The sequence below is a fragment of the Mustela putorius genome, unplaced genomic scaffold, assembly GCF_011764305.1.
Source record: "Mustela putorius furo isolate JIRA1106 unplaced genomic scaffold, ASM1176430v1.1 tig00003853_pilon_pilon_pilon, whole genome shotgun sequence".
In the NCBI taxonomy this organism is placed as follows: domain Eukaryota; kingdom Metazoa; phylum Chordata; class Mammalia; order Carnivora; family Mustelidae; genus Mustela; species Mustela putorius.
In genome coordinates, this window is record NW_025422005.1 from 31,120,717 (window position 1) to 31,135,161 (window position 14,445).

At 41.2% G+C, this 14,445-nt stretch overlaps 1 protein-coding gene across 5 annotated transcripts in view; it reads left to right on the plus strand.

Moving 5' to 3' along the window:
• The window catches only part of NFYC (nuclear transcription factor Y subunit gamma), a 68,489-nt gene that overhangs the window by 21,955 nt on the left and 32,089 nt on the right, over nucleotides 1-14,445 (plus strand). The window contains exon 1 of one of the 5 annotated variants that reach the window (XM_013045271.2): nucleotides 9,485-9,503. The exons of the other annotated variants lie outside the window; for them this stretch is intronic. The gene's annotated coding sequence lies outside the window, so the exon portion shown is untranslated. Of the gene's footprint in view, nucleotides 1-9,484; nucleotides 9,504-14,445 lie in introns of those variants that run through there. 5 annotated transcript variants of the gene reach the window in all.

Genomic DNA, 14,445 nt, shown 5'->3' on the forward strand with positions numbered 1-14,445 from the left:
AGGCACAGAAAAAGGAGGAGCAAGGTCATGATTCAAAACGTACAGCATGTACTGAAGGAGAGCAGTAAGTAAATGGCCCAGACTGCTCAGAGCAAGCATATAAGGAGATGAGTTAGGGACAGGAGAGTGGAATAACAAAGTTTGGAGAAGTAAGTTGGGGTCAGCTGTGACCACCAGGTTAAGAAATTTGAACTGTCTCTGTTGACATTGGTGAGCTAGTGAAAATTTTGGGTAATAGGTTGATGTGGCATTTTAAGACTTAGTAAGCATCATTATGTAGAGATCAGCAGAATTTGAGAAGATTCCAGAAACAGTGAACAGTGCAGTGAGTTCACATACTAGGTTCACAACCCTTACTGGATTGTTAATGAGGGTGAAAAGGAAGAGCCAGGAGCTTAGAACTGTACCTGGTTCCCAGCATTAAACACGTATTAGCTGTCAACAGCAGCAGCAGCAGTTTTGTTATTATATGGAGATGATGAGGCCCTGAACAGAGATAGTGACTGTATGAAGAAAGATCAGGAGATGGACACTGTTGGGCACTCTTACTACAGATTCTGGAAGTTGATTAGAATTGAACAGAGTCTAGGACGATTCCGAGGTTTTAAGCCTAGGTGACTGAAGGATGGAAAATGACAAGTTAGAAGGAGAAGATTTAGGGAAAGAAGATGATTTTGGACACATGGAGCTTATTTGAGTTCTGGGTGGCTTTTCAGTTGGAGATGTCCAGTTTGCAGGACTGGAGAAGTAGCAGAATTGGTAATGTATATTCGGAATTTAGGCTTCAGAGATTATAGCTGAACTTGGGAAATAAACGGGAGGGCATCAAGGGAGAGAGAATGGACAGAAGGACCAGAAGGGTAAAATTTCGTGTCAAAGTTGGAAACAAAAAAAAGGTTGGGCCCTCAGGTTGAGACATGTAGAAATGAACATGGTAGAGTCCTCTCGGTCAGTGTTCTTTTTTTTTTCTCTCTCTCTTTAGAGATTTTATTTATTTGACAGCACAAGCAGGGTGAATGGCAGGCAGAGGCAGAGGGAGAAGCAGGCTTTTCTTTGAGTGGGGAGCCCATTGTGGGTCTTGAACCCAGGACCCTGGGATCATGACCTGAGCTGAAGGCAGACGCTTAACTTGCTGAGCCACCCAGGTGCCCCTAGGTCAGTGTTCTGTAAACTTTTTTGCTTGTGTACCTCTATTTGAGTGTGCAGCTCCTATATAAAGTATTCTTTTTTTTTTTTAAGATTTTATTTATTTATTTGTCAGAGAGAGAGAAAGCACAAGCAGGCAGAGTGGCAGGCAGAGGCAGAGAGAGAAGCAGACTCCCCGCTGAGCAAGGAGCTGGATGTGGGACTCTATCCCAGGACCCTGGGATCATGACCTGAGCCGAAGGCAGCAGCTTAACCAAATGAGCCACCAGGCATCCCTAGAGTATTCTTTACTCTAAAATTACTCATTTTTTGAATGTTAGTTTAGTTAAAACTGCAGAATATCTTTAACTTCCCTAATTCAGGCCTACATAACAAAGTAAGGTATCACTGTTAGCCCACATTTTTCTCAGAATACTTAGAACACCATGTGTGATACATGATCTTGTGACAAGCTAAATGGAATGAGGGCGTTGGTATTAGCCCATAGGTTAAGCATTCAGAAAACTAATATTAACATTTTCAGTGTGTGCCTTGATAGGTAGAAGATTAGAAATACTGCCCTAACATCTGGTGGCCTTCATTTGTTCTGAAAATGTACAAATATTTCCTTGAAATGTTACCTAGTAGTTCCTTGAGACGAGTTGTATATATACTTTTTGTATATGTGTGTGTGTATTGTCTTAAGCTTTCTTATTTAAGTTTTAAGTATATACACACACACCTCCATCCAGTGCAAAAGCTAGGAGTTTTTTTCTGAGTTGCGTTGGGCTTAATCTTTACTGGTGTTAGCTTTATAAAGTCTCAAATGGCAGCCTCTGCATGAACCATAAATACATGTGTAGGAATTTGGCAGCATTTGCTTAGCAAGTAATATATAGCCACATGATCATGGTAACATGGATGAGCAGCATACAATATAAATAACTAGAAATAGAATAGCCTTGTCTGTAGGATTTAGCAGAACTTTTAATATAAGGTATGTCTATTTAGTTTCTAGACTAGGTATGTTGTAATTATCCTCAATCTAAAATAAAGGTAATGATGGGGCACCTGGGTGGCTCAGTGGGTTAAAGCCTCTGCCTTCGGCTCAGCTCATGATCCCAGGGTCCTGGGATTGGGCCCTGTATCGGGCTCTCTGCTCAGCCAGGAGCCAGCTTCCTCCTCTCTCTCTCTCTTTGCCTGCCTCTCTGCCTACTTGTAATCTCTGTCTGTTAAATAAATAAATAAAATCTTAAAAAAAAAATAAAGGTAATGAGAAACTTTTCATTAGAGAAAGAGTGGTAAATTTCCAGTCACTCTGCCTGATTATTTATTTATATCCTGAATTCCATGATTATTCTCTCCTGCTAATTAACTGGCCAAATACCTATGAAGCTACCCTTGAAGGTAGTTAAGCAATGTAATAGTATGTAATGTTTATATAAAATGGTACTTTACAGTTAACGGAATGATTTTATATTTATTCTCTCACTTAGTATTTACCTAAGGTAAGACAGAAGATTATTATCCCCATTTTGTGGGTGAGGAAATCAGAGGCAGAGCCTAGTGACATAAGCCCCATGTTCTTTGCACTGTGCCTGTTGCTCCTGCCTATGAAAAATGCAGGCTATACCTGTGTCTGTCTAATAGGAGTAATTCTTCCTTCTGCCTCCCCTTTGCCTGTGTGTGCTGCTCTTCCCCAAAAGGAAGACATTTTTTTTCTCCTAGAGTTCACACATAATCTTACATAAAGTGACTAAACAGGTTGATCATAAAAGGAGCAAATATATAGTCAGACTGAAAAATATAATTCAGTTTAAGTTTTTTGTCCAATACAGCCATCTTTCTTTTTAGAACAAAGCATAGTGGAATTTGGTACTAAATGAGGACCACCAGTGAGTGTGGTGGGAAGTGATCTTTTCCTGAATCCTAAATTCACTGAGGTCAGGTAAATAGGTGAAGAACTTTTCCCACATAGAGAGGCAGTTAGATTTGTGTTAGGTGTCCTGTGGTGTTCCTTAGTTGTGCAAATGCACACATTATGGTTCGTGGTGGGCACCTCCTAGATTTTGTGTAGAGATTGGTATTTTTAGATGAGTCATGATGCTCTTAAATAATCTTTTGCTTTATATTTCCTAGCTGTGATTTATAATACTTCCTTTACCTCTAGTGAGGTAGGTAGAACAATGGAATGCTGATATCTTGGAGCAATGATTGCATAATTAAAATAACATCGTCACCATGTTCACAGTGTGGCAATAGCTGTAGTTTTGAAACACTGCCTAGTATTGAGCCAGATGATTCCTCCTGTGAGCGTGCACCTTTGGAAACATCTCCAACAAGGGGGCTAGGCTAAGGCTATTCCTCTGAACCAAAAGGAAAAGATAAGAGTGACTTCCCATCACCAGGCCCCCAAAGAGTGAACTTGATCTATCAAACCTTGTCATCTTCACTCTTGGTTGGTGGCTAGATAACTCTGACTCCCAGTCTTTTGGTCAACTATAGCTTTAACAAGCTTGAAAACCTTAAACTTTCCACTCTGAAATGTATGAGAATCCGGCATCTTGGCCTTTTGGAGAGTACTTTTTCCAGGAGGATGATGAGGAAAACTAAAGGTAAAAGGCTTGATGAACTTAATGTTGCAGGCTTCGAAGAGCCATATGTTCTCAAGTTTTGGGTCCTCTGTTGAGTTACTAATTCTACATGCAGTGGAAAACTGCAGAACAGAGAATCAGGGCATGTGGAGTTTCATTCCAGCTCCCGCACATGCTTGTCCTATGACCTCAAAGCCCCTCAGTCCGTGTGGATGAAGTCTCTTTGACAGATGGGAGTATTAGTACCTGTGCTGTGTGTATAGTGAAAAACAAATGAGATGGTGGAAAGAGAGCTCTTGTACAAAGTGTAAAGGATTAGCATAACCATCTCAGTTGCTTTGCCCTCTTTGAAGTAGTCTTTACACTCTCAGCTCCTGACAGCTGTAGACATGGAGGTAGGAGGTGCAGTGCTCGTTTAGCTTGGAGGATTTGTTTCTTCTCATTTCCTTCCTTCCTTTCAACATCTAAGGCAACCATAAAAGACACTACACAGAGGGCAGAATTCAGTGTGTCTGTGAATCAGCAGAATCCATACAGCAAAGTCAATACAATCAAGCTCATATTGACATTCTTACAACACCTGCAGGTTTTTAATTGAGAATTCTTTGCCCCCCACCCGACAGTTTTTAGATGGATTAACTCACCAGTACAATCTCCTGTTTTCCAGTGGAGTCTATGATTTGGGTAATTATCAACATTTGTGGTGCATTTTCTGAAGAACAGGTTTCTCTGCTTCCCTACTCTTCTTTGACTCTTCTGTTGGATTACTGCACAAAGGTTATTGCACAGCTGGGTACAGGGACTGCAGAAGGGATTTCCCTGTATGACCATTTCAAAGAAAACCCAGAGTGAGGCCATAGATACTTGGGGTCTTAAAATAGTTCTTGAGGAGCTTGTGTTTGTTCCGTAGATTTGTGTTGAATTCCCACTATGAGCAAGGAATGTTTCCCTTGAGGATGTTCCAGAAACAAAGACCATTACATAAGAACTGGGGAGAACATAGGAGCAGGGAAATTTTAGGCTTAAGAAACAATGTGCCAAATAATAGTATGTCACGCAAGTCCGAAGAAAGTGAATATGTTTACTGTAGGAATAGATTTTATTGGGTGCTGAGAATGGTTTTTTGGGGAGAAGAAAAATTTCGTGGCCACTAATTAGTGAATGTGTATATTTAGTTTGTTGTAGTTGTACTGTAGAAAGCAGGCTTCTTGACAGAACTATTCCCAAAAAACCTTAACAAGGTTGGTTTCGTTCCATGAAGTAGTCTCAGCAATGCCTGCTTTCAGAACATGTTCGCTGTGCTCCAGGATTTTGGATGGAGCCAGAGCTCAAAACAGAATCATCTTCTTGGGTGGTGGGGCCAGGTAGGGTGGATGCTACCTAGACTCCAGGTCTCTTCTGCCCCATAATGTAACAAACAAGATTTTCTTTTGAAGGACAAAGCAGCCACACACACTCCTAGCTTGCAGAAGTGTGACATGACCAAGGAGACATAGTTTAAGAATTTAAATGTTTTTGGATTAGTCTGGAAAACCTGCATAGTTATTGTCATTGACATTCTTGGGGATTAAAATTTGGAGCATTCCTAGTCATTTCCTTTTTAATTCTTTGCTTATTTGGAAGAGTACACTCATTCTAAATTTAGCAGTGTAAAGGGCTTTGCAGTTTATATCATGTTTTTAAGAGAGATGGGAAAAGGTTTCTCTGTATTTGTATATGTTTCTGTGTATTTGCATCTGAAGCTGGAATCCTGGAAATTGTGTTAACAACAAAGTAAGTCTAAATTAGAGGAAGAAATAAGTTGGGTTACTGTCTACACTACCTCAGGGAGATCAGTCTTTGGGCTAGGTGCTCTGCTTGAGACCATTCAGATCAGGAGTAGGTGTCAGCCTACTCTTAGCAGTGAAGATGATACACCAGCTGGCACTTGTATGATGCTTGGTATTTTTCGAGGCTTTCTAGCATGTGTCTTCCCATTTGTGTGCTGCAGCCGCCCTGTGAGGTGTTCCTACAGATGAACAGAGGCCCCAAGAAGTTAAGTGACTTGCCCAGGATCATAAACATAATGAGTTAGCAGCCAGAGAGCCAGAACCTCCAGGTCTAGGTCATTTTCTTTATATATTTCCCTGTACTTTACTGCCCCCCACTGTTCACATTTGAATATTCGTAGGTGCTACTGACTGACCTGGAGACCTGCAAAGGCGAAGGATAAAATAGGAAAGAAAAAAGCGGCAGGGAAAAAAAAAAAGCAGCAGAACTTGGAAAGAGACAACAGAAATGAGAAAAGGATGTTTATGTGATAGTAGATAGGAGTGCCAGTAGCATTTTCTGTTATTGGCACAGAGATGATGGGACCAAGTGGATAAAACTGATCTTTTGGGTTATGGATTTGAGTCATTGGTCCCAGCAGGACTGCTTGTCTCTCTGAACAATTTGAATACACACAAACCTTAAAATAGTGCAAAAAGGAAGGCGGAACAAGCTATAACAACGCAAAGAACAGAGGCTTTGTGTTTCCAACTCTACCATTTGCTGTATTGTGTCCTTAAGCAAATAACTTAACTAATCCTTTGCTTTCTTATTTGTAAAATTGGGACACTATTGTTATCTTTATCATTTGGCTGAGTGAAGATCATTTGAGGGTAGCATACCTGACAAGTAGTTTGTGAACTCTGCAGCTCTTAAGTTGGCATCGCAACATTCTTCAGAATCACATTTCTCACCTCTTCTGGGCACACAAAAATACCGGATCCTGCCAGAAGCAGGAAGAGGTGGTTTTCAGGATTTCTAAATCTGAGAAGGGATCTGATAGGCAAAATGCCTCTTTGTTTTAGGATACAATTTAATTCAGGCTCCTGGCACTATTTCTGTCTCCAGCTCCTGTCAGAATTCTCTTCCAGGCTCAGAGCCTGAAAAACCAGTAACTCACCATTCTTCCTGAAAGAATTTATTTACTCTGATTAGGTTGGACAGTCAGGTTAACAAATATTCCTTTGGGGCAGAGAGGGCCGGCCCAAGTTGCTCCTGGTGGATACCAGGCCAGGGAGCTCTGTGCTCCTTGGGGAGGCTGACCAGGTGAGGGAGCTGTGTAACAGCTGTGCGGTAGGGCAAGCTTCTCAGCCCCCACCACTGAGCTACCCCGTCAGTCAGTGAGGGACAACACTACTTCTGTCATGGAAGGATTCGGTGAAAGAAAACACTTAACAGTTAGAATTGGCTTCTAAATGTTACCTGATCCTTTTTTTGTAAAGGCCCAGGTAATATTTTTAGCTTGCAAGTCATACATTTCATGTTGTAACTCTTCAACTCTACTGGTGTAGCGTGAGAGTAGCTTTCAGCAGTGTCAGTGAATGAGGGTGAAGTCTTCCAACAGAACTTAATTTAGGAGAACAGGCTGCAGGCCCAATTCCGGCCCATCGGCTCTCCTTCCCAGACCCTTGCTTTAGAATCCTCCACTGAAATATTTTATTTTTTTCCTCTGTCATACAAAATAGTGTTGTTGTTGTTTTAAGATTTTATTTATTTATTTGACAGCACAAGTAGGCAGAGAGGCAGGCAGAGAGAGAGGAGGAAGCAGGCTCCCTGCTGAGCAGAGGGCCTGATGTGGGGCTCAATCCCAGGACCCTGGGATCATGACCTGAGCCGAAGGCAGAGGATTTAACCCACTGAGCCACCCAGGCGCACACAAAATAGTGTTTTATTGCTTTCACATGCAGGGATGGTTTAAGTTGAACATTAATGAACAAATGATGAATAAAGTTATGTGAAGTAAGATGTTTACATATCATTTTCCACAGAAACAGAACTTAAAGTGTTACGTTCATACCTTCCTATCAGTTTCATTATGCTTATACCAGTTGCTGTGCCTTCAGTTTTTTTCCAGTTATAACTGTACTGTGCTCTGGCCCTTGTTTAAAAGATTATGTTGTAGTAGATAGCAGACAGAAACATGTTTTTGTTTTTGAAGGAAAAGTGTTTCTGCTGCCAATTTAAAAATGTGTCCTTGTGAACAGATCTTTAGGGAGAATAATGTGCAGCTAGTTCCAGCCCTTAGTCTTGGGAAACATGGTTCTTCCAGTAGCGAGTATGAAAAACAGCTTCATACTTAGCTTCTTGGAGCTAGAAACAGACATGCTCAAACATTGAATTTGTCAGTGATCAGGGTTGGGGAAAGGGGTCTCCAGTCAGGCTACATTATTCATTCTTATAGTGGTAGGTACTGTGTAATAACCTGCTAGTAAGTTTGACTAGCTGGTATCCATTTATATAAGGGTTTAGAACTTAAGTAGTAAGGTTTCTAATACTAAGCTTGTTGCTTTCTTGCGCGATTTAGTAGAAACCTTAGATGAGCTTAAAGACTGTTGACCCCTCTTTTCTCCCTAATCACCCTGCCTTCTTTTGTATTCATCCGTTTATTGCATCCTCAAGTGGTCAGATGAAAGTCTTCCATATCAGATCACCTCTTTGGCATATATGTTGAGTATACGTTGCTCCTGGAGTGGCTTAGTGGAATGACTGGCCCAAGGCTATCAGTTAGTAGTAGGCAGTTAGTAGGCAGCAGGCCAGTTCACAAACACAGGTCTTTCAGTGTCCAGAGTAGTGCTATTTTTCTCCTGAAATTGCTGATTCAAGATTGGTTTTATTGTAGAGAATGTAGGCCTCCTTAAGACTTGAAATGCTCTTTAGCATGATTGATAATGGTGTATGTCCTTAGGTCTATCTGTACAAACATTAGAACTAAATTGTCTGTTGGTGGAATTGTTTTCTTTCAGAAGTCTTAGCTCTTAAATTTTATTTACACTTTTCTTTGTAGTGTGGAAGAATATCTAAAATAGCAAGTGCAAATAAACTTAAATCCTGTCCCCTTCTTATCCATCTAGTTACTCGTGTTAATATTCTTTCTCTGTATCTCTTACTTTCCATTTGAAATATAACATCCCAACAGTTTGGGCTAATTCAAATAAACCTGGAACTAACTTCAATAAATACTTGAACAGTACTGGAACATAATAAAATGGATGTGAAAGTGCTGCCAGTTGGGAAAACTAAAAAGCATGTCATCTAATGACAGAGGAGGACATGATCAAAATGCACGTCACAAAGGGAGTGAAGATCAGTACTTTGAGCATAGGGAGATTCACAGGAATGATTGGGGTTGTCTGTGGCCTAAAGGCTGCAAGTTGGATTCTGCGGGGGTTGGCTATTAAAGGGAAACATGGTACCAGTGTTTAGCTGTTTCAGTCGAAACTGGGCTAGGATATATTTGCTTGCATTTGACAACGAGAGTGTTGTTTTTAAGTGAAACCTGACTGCCTGGAGTGGGTCATCTCTAGTTCTTAATAGGAAGCAGTGTTGGTCAAGGATTGGGTTTCATTTCAGGGGAGCTTTCTTTGATCTTTTTTCCTTGAACAGTTCTTATGTTAGGGTTTCAGGTATTCTCTCTCAACAATCATGTATTTGGTTTTAGTTATTTCAAAGACTGTATATTGGGTTTAGGCATATTATAAAGGACTTTCATAGGAGAATGAGGTATATGCCAAGAAAAGAGAGCTAAAGCCTAAAGGTACAGAGTTTTAGAAACCAGGGAATATTGCAGTAAAACCTTATTTTTTTTTTTTTATTTTAGGAGGTTGATCACTTTGATAGATCCTCTTTCATTCTGATTGTATCACTGAAGGAGGGTTTGGTGAGCCATGGTACCTGGTCAAGAGCAAGAGCTTGAAGATTTCCAAGATCTTAAAAAGAGGAGTACTCTGCTTCTGAGATGTTTTGAAAACTGTTTAGGTCTTTTTCTTTCTTCATCAGTGATAAAGAGTAGCTGGATATTAGAGTGACAGCTAGATTTTTCCATTCTTGAATGATCGAATTAAATCATATTATCTCCTCAATGATTTTCTCCTCATCTTCCTGCTAATGAATGGCCAAACAGAGGTGTTTGCCCTCCTTCTACTTATCTATAGTTATTAATTTTTCAAACTTTACTAATCTGTCCTGGTCATCTTTCTGAGAATATGCTATCTTTCAAAAGTTTTATACTCAGGAGTGGTATGCACCCATGTTTCCAGGCTTCCAGTATGCCTTGCAACTTGAGGGCATGTGCATGCGTGTGTGTGTGTGTGTGTGTGTTGGGGTAGGTTGGGGGGTTAGTGGCATTGTGGCCTTCCTGTCCTGTCCTTTTATCTTAAATACACTTCAGTAGGTCAGTTTCAGGTGGATTTCTGTTTGTTGTCCTTATTTTATTTCTTAAAAATTTATTTGACAGGGGACGCCTGGGTGGCTCAGTTGGTTAAGCAGCTGCCTTCGGCTCAGGTCATGATCCCAGCGTCCCAGGATCGAGTCCCACATCGGGCTCCTTGCTCAGCAGGGAGCCTGCTTCTCCCTCTGACTCTACCTGCCACTCTGTCTGCCTATGCTCGCTCTTGCTCTCTCTCTCTGACAGAAAAATAAATAAAATCTTAAAAAAAAATTTTTTTTATTTGACAGATAGAGATCATAAGTAGGCAGAGAGGCAGGCAGAGAAAGAGGGGGAAGCAGGTTCTTCACCGAGCAGAGAGCCCAATGCGGGGTTTGATCCCAGGACCCTGAGATCATGACCTGAGCCGAGGGCAGAGCTTAACCCACTGAACCCTCCAGGTGCCCCTGTCCTTATTTTAAAGGCCCAGAGAGAACCTCATTTATTCTGAGCTTCCCAGAATAGCTTGTATAACCACTTCCTTTGGTTGTTCAGGCAATCCCATTAAGTCTGTGCCAGCCTTTCCAAGAGACCTCTTTTTCTCAGAAGGGCCATACCCAGCAACTCTCTTGCCCATTCATTCAGGAGTGATCAGTCAGACTGTGTGCTAGATGCTGTGAGAAATCCAGAGATGAATCATATTCAGATCCTGTTCACAAGGAGCTTATAAACCAGAAGGAGAAATATGATTAGCCATGCACATAAATAATGATCAAACAAGATAATGTGGTGAGAGCAGAACAGATCAGGGGCTCTGAAGTTCATAGGAAGGAGCGATCATGTTTGGATGGGGATGTTTAGAGAAGACTTTTAGATGGATGGCAGTTGAGTTGAGCATTGGAGAAACAGCCTTTTTGTGATGGACTTTGATTATTTCCTTCTGGTTTTGGAAAGCAGACTGTTTTTAAAAGCAGATTAATAAATATTGGGAGTTGAGATTATTTCTGGCAATAATCATTCAATACTTCATCTGATCCTTACGTCTTTATTAAAGAGTTAAACAGACATCTTATTGAAGTATTATGAAATAATTAATGAACATGAATGATAAATCTAATATTAATAATGAAATGTGGGAAATTCTATGCTGCTTGTTTCTTTTTTTTTTCTTTTTTCAAAGATTTGCTTATTTAGAGAGAGAGCACGAGTGGGGACGGAGGGGAGAGGGAGAGGGAGGGAGAATCTCAAGCAAACTCTGCTGAGCACGGAGGCTGACACAGAGCTTTGTCTCACAACCCTGAGATCACGGCCTGAGCTGAAACCAGGTGTCAGATGCTTAACCATCTGTGCCACTCAGGTGCCCCCTAAGTCACCTGTTTTTGTCGTTGTCATTGTGTTTGTTTAAAGTAGGCTCCTTGCCCAGTGCGGGGCTTGAGCTTAGAATCTTGAGATCAAGACCTGAGTTCAGATCAAGAGTAGAATGCTTAACTGACTAAACCATCCAGGTGCTCCTCTGCTGTATGTTTCCTGAGTGATCTAAAGCAATGCGCTTGATCTTAAGGCAGTTTTGTTGTCAACTGTATATGAATAGCTTTGTCCTGTGGTAGAGATAGTGATTTAACATGGAGCGAAGAGGATCCTGGAGGATCCTCTGACTGGTTCATTTGGTTGAGCATCTGACTTTGGCTCGGGTCATGATCTTAGGGTCCTGGGATCGAGTGCCAGCGTTGAGCCCTGGGCTTGTCCTGGAGTCTGCTTTTCCCTCTCCCTCAGCCCCTCCCCCTACTCATGCTTATGAACGTGCACTCTCCCCCCACCCCCGCCAAAAAAAGGGATCCAGAAATATTAGTCTTTCTTTCTTTTAAATACTTACCTTCTCGTTACCCTAGAAAATGGATCTGGCACATTTTCCATAGACTGTAGATGTTATGAATAGGCTGTTTCTGTAGCAAAATCAACTTAGTTATAATTAATGTATTTAATTACTAAAGTAAGAAGTGATAAGATTAACTAAGGTTGGTTTATATTTTTTTGCTTGTTGGGTGGTTTAGTGAGCAAAATTTGTTTGCTGATTAGGTTTTGTTATTTAAATCCTGTGCCCCAGAAAATACTGAGAACACCAATTGGTTTTTATAAAATCTTTTGTTTGAGATTTGGTCTAATTTTTTTTTAAAGATTTTATTTATTTATTTGATAGACAGTGATCACAAGTAGGCAGAGAAGCAGGCAGAGAGAGAGGAAGGGAAGCAGGCTCCCCGCTGAGCAGAGAGCCTCATGCAGGGCTCCATCCCCGGACCCTGGGATCACAACCTGAGCTGAAGGCAGAGGCTTTATTTAACCCACTGAGCCACCCAGGCCCCCTAGATTTGGTCTAATTTTTAAAAGCTCCATGTAATGACTGAATCTACTTTGAGGAAAAAAAAATTTTTAAAGATTTATTTATTTTAGAGAGAGAGAGCTGGGTGAGGGGCAGAGGGAGAAGGAGAGAATCCACAAGCAGACTCCCCATTAAGTGCAGAGCCCAAAGTGGGGCTCAATCCCACAACCATGAGTTCATGACATGAGCCATCTAGGTGCCCCAAGGAAAACCTTTTTAACCCACTGAGCCACCCAGGCGCCCCCCTCAGGAAAACCTTTTTAATAAAAGTAGTCAACCTTTTCTAGGAATTTATAGTAACAATTTACATTCTTTCAAGAGGTATTGAAAGAATTACCCTACTAATCATCTCTATGCAAAGATGCTAGAAATCATGTTCCTTGTGAGAAGATCCTCTGTTTCTTATGAGGATACCTGTGTTTTGGAAGTCAGGAATTTATAAAAAAAGGTTTCTGTATGGAAAAATCATAAGGGCTGTAACTCTAAATCCAGAGCTCAAATGGAACTTAGCAAATATAACAATATAAAGAACAGTCAGAGCTGTCCAAAGATGGAAAAGAGCACCTTACCAGTAAGCCAGTTTCCCAGAACCAGGGAGGGAGATGCTCATATTGAAGCTGAGTGACCACCTGGGATGGGATTGTGGGGGTTGGCAGAGGTTGGAATAGAGCTGTGAGAAGGTTTTTAGAGGGGTGAGCCTCCATGGCTCTTGATGTCTTTTTTTAAGTCCTAAACTTTAATGATGTAATAAAATACAAAGGACATTATTATTGACTTGTATATTTTGCTATTATCCGTTTGTGATTTTCTAATGCAGATAGGCCTCTGAAGTTAGAAATTTAAACATTTAATACATTTAAAAATTTAATACATTTCTCAGTTCCAGAAAGAAAGACTTGCTAACTTCTCTTTTGTACCTAACCCTCATTCCCAACAGTGTGTAGCTCTGCACCAGCCAGACTGATTCATGATCTAATGACTGCACAGACGTTTGGGAACTGATCACACCAGCACAGCCTTAGTTGGGATAGCTCAAACTTTAAAAGCAGACTGTCCACGGATAAAATTTAAAGGAGCTTCTTGAATTGTGTGCCTTCGTAATGTTTGTGGGAACAGATTAGAGGACAACCAAAGCTTGCTACCAGCTTTCTAAATCTCATTCAGACTGAGCCTGTCCATCATTAGCAAGCGTGCAAAGATCCCACACTGGCCATGGCGCGGTGTGCATCTTCCTCCCTTGACTGTAGCAGCTCGGGTGGCAAATTTTGCTAAGATTAGGCCTGTCCATGGATCCATACAATAAAAGGTTAAATTCTTTTTTTAAGTTTTTGATACTTATTTTTATTTCTAGAAAAAGTGTTTTGTTTGCTCCATTTTAAAAGGTTAGAGTCTAGGGGAGCCCAGGTGGCTCAGTCGGTTAAGCATCTGCCTTCAACTTAGATCATGTATGATCCCTGGGGCCCAAGATTGAGCCCTGCATGGGCTTTCTGCTCAGTGGAAAGTCTACTTTTCCCTCTGCCCCTCACCCAGCTTATATTCTTTCTCTCAAATAAATAGATAAAATATATATTTTTTAATTTTTATTTATTTATCAGAGAGAGAGAGAGGGGAAGAGAGAGAGCACAGGCAGACAGAATGGCAGGCAGAGGCAGAGGAAGAAGCAGGCTCCCTGCTGAGCAAAGAGCCCGATGTGGGACTCGATCCCAGGACGCCGGGATCATGACCTGAGCCAAAGGCAGCTGCTTAACCAACTGAGCCACCAAGGCGTCCCATAGATAAAATATTTTTAAAAAATAAAAATAAAAGGTCAGAGCCTCTCTTTGTTGTCATCAGTACCTCATAAGTATCTGTTAAAAATAAACTTCTTTAGATTACTTTGATTTTAGGGGCGCCTGGGTGGCTCAGTGGGTTAAAGCCTCTGCCTTCGGCTTAGGTCATGATCCCAGGGTCCTGGGATCGAGCCCCACATCAGGCTCTCTGCTCTGCAGGGAGCCTGCTTCCTCCTCTCTCTCTCTCTGCCTGCCTCTCTGCCTACTTGTGATCTCTGTCTGTCAAATAAATAAATAGATTACTTTGATTTTAGATTTCAAAGATTACTTTGTTCTCAGTGTATCTAAGAGAGTAGCGTATAGGCCCTGTGCATACGGTGATGAATGAAAATGTCATGAGAGCTGAGT